This window comes from Chiloscyllium punctatum, unplaced genomic scaffold (assembly GCF_047496795.1).
Source record: "Chiloscyllium punctatum isolate Juve2018m unplaced genomic scaffold, sChiPun1.3 scaffold_815, whole genome shotgun sequence".
NCBI lineage: Eukaryota > Metazoa > Chordata > Chondrichthyes > Orectolobiformes > Hemiscylliidae > Chiloscyllium > Chiloscyllium punctatum.
In genome coordinates, this window is record NW_027310549.1 from 37,501 (window position 1) to 40,000 (window position 2,500).

Sequence of the window (2,500 nt, forward strand, 5' to 3'; positions counted from 1 at the left end):
GTCGCTGCGGTGCGTTGGGGCACGCATCGCCTCTTGGGCGCCCTGTTTTTTTTCAACCAATAGATGTATGTCTCTGCGGGCCGCACCAGGCTGGTGCTCCCCACAGCTTCACGCCACCCTGCTCCGCCCGCACGCCGGCGTGCAGGTGGCTGCTGCTAAAGGTGGGGAGTGTATGTGCGGTCCGGGTGGCTTTCCTCTGGCGAGGGAGAGACCTTAAGCAAACTCAGAGACAAATCTTGACGGTCGATCACTCGTAAAAATAAAACGTGACAAACTTTGTGTTGGTTCAAGTACGAAAGGATCTCTGTCGGCTTGGGGGTACGCCCGTTTCCGTTTCAACTTGTCTCGCGAGGGTGGTTTCGGGGCCAGCAGGAGAGCTCGTCGGGGTAGCAGGCCCTGCAGCCGTGGTCACCGCCAAACCCCCACAACTCGAGCAAGTGAAAAAAAAAGTAACAGGAGCGAAAGCATCTCTGTCGGCTTGGGGGTACGCCCGTTTCCGTTTCAACTTGTCTCGCGAGGGTGGTTTCGGGGCCAGCAGGAGAGCTCGTCGGGGTAGCAGGCCCTGCAGCCGTGGTCACCGCCAAACCCCCACAACTCGAGCAAGTGAAAAAAAAAAGTAACAAATAAGAAAGGATCGTCGGCTTGGGGGTACGCCCGTTTCCGTTTCAACTTGTCTCGCGAGGGTGGTTTCGGGGCCAGCAGGAGAGCTCGTCGGGGTAGCAGGCCCTGCAGCCGTGGTCACCGCCAAACCCCCACAACTCGAGCAAGTGAAAAAAAAAGTAACAAATAAGAAAGGATCGTCGGCTTGGGGGTACGCCCGTTTCCGTTTCAACTTGTCTCGCGAGGGTGGTTTCGGGGCCAGCAGGAGAGCTCGTCGGGGTAGCAGGCCCTGCAGCCGTGGTCACCGCCAAACCCCCACAACTCGAGCAAGTGAAAAAAAAAAGTAACAAATAAGAAAGGATCTCTGTCGGCTTGGGGGTACGCCCGTTTCCGTTTCAACTTGTCTCGCGAGGGTGGTTTCGGGGCCAGCAGGAGAGCTCGTCGGGGTAGCAGGCCCTGCAGCCGTGGTCACCGCCAAATCCCCACAACTCGAGCAAGTGAAAAAAAAAGTAACAAATAAGAAAGGATCGTCGGCTTGGGGGTACGCCCGTTTCCGTTTCAACTTGTCTCGCGAGGGTGGTTTCGGGGCCAGCAGGAGAGCTCGTCGGGGTAGCAGGCCCTGCAGCCGTGGTCACCGCCAAACCCCCCACAACTGTTGGGCGCCTACCTGCGCGGGGCAGGAGGACACTTTCCGATTTCAAATCTCCGTTTGCCGAGTCCACCCCGAACGCACGCGGGCGGGCGGGTTCGCATCACCCTTCGTCACAAGGGGCGAAGCCCGTTCCACCGTCTCGTCAGTAGTGCCGACCGGTCTGTGATCGACGAGGGGAGCCACACCAGGTCCGGCCCTGCTGCTTGGCGGCACCGCGTCGTCGGGAGCTCGCGACAGACGGAGGGTTTCGGTGTACTCTCCAGCCACGGGAAACGAAGCCGGTGATGCAGGCGCCGGTCTTTCGCTCCCAAATCGGCTGGGTTTACATCGTTGCTATCTAGTCACGCTCCCTTCAAACCCGACGGGGTACCTATTCCCCTCACCCGTCTGTGCGTATACAGCCTCTTTGCACTTGCGGGATGGGGGTGGTGGTTTAAAGACTCTCGAGTTGCCGCCCGTCGGTCTCCGAGCTCCGTGCAGTAGTGATCCCCAGCGAACTGCCAGCAGGGCGAACGAGCGATCCCGCTCTCGGTCGGGGCGCCTGGCGTCGATCGGTGGTCGGTGGCTTGCGGGCAAGCTGCGCTGTGAGTGTGGGAACGAGTATGACGAGCCGTTGCCGCGACTCCCAGTCCACCTCGGCGGTGGCTGGGCCGGGCGGGCGTCTGCTCGGGCGAGTGCCGCCCCCGCCTCCTCGCAGGAAGTCCGCTCGCCGACACGCCGCCACGTGCACGCGTCAGTGACGCTGCCGAACCGATGGCCGGTGCCCGTTCCCGCCTCTGCTTTTCCTAGGGCAAAGCTGCTGCACGCCTCGTGATACTAGGCGGGCGACATGGTGGCGGTGATCCTGCCTCCGTCGCTGCGGTGCGTTGGGGCACGCATCGCCTCTTGGGCGCCCTGTCCTCCTCCCCCCAATAGACGTATGTTTCTGCGGGCCGCACCAGGATGGTGCTCCCCATCGCTTCACGCCACCCTGCTCCGCCCGCACGCCGGCGTGCAGGTGGCTGTAGCTCAAGGTGGGGAGCGTATGTGCGGTCCGGGTCGCTTTCCTCTGGCGAGGGAGAGACCTAAAACAAACTCAGACAACTCTTGACGGTGGATCACTCGGCTCGTGCGTCGATGACGAACGCAGCTAGCTGCGAGAATTAATGTGAATTGCAGGACACATTGATCATCGACACTTTGAACGCACTTTGCGGCCCCGGGTTCTTCCCGGGGCCACGCCTGTCTGAGGGTCGTTTGGCAATCAAT

At 61.1% G+C, this 2,500-nt stretch overlaps 1 non-coding gene across 1 annotated transcript; it reads left to right on the forward strand.

Annotated features, from left to right (window-relative positions):
- Positions 1–2,333: 2,333 nt before the first annotated feature.
- LOC140474023 (5.8S ribosomal RNA) lies at positions 2,334–2,487 on the forward strand. Its single transcript, XR_011958791.1, has one exon. It is a non-coding gene; the product is annotated as a 5.8S ribosomal RNA (ribosomal RNA).
- The last annotated feature ends 13 nt before the right edge of the window (positions 2,488–2,500 follow it).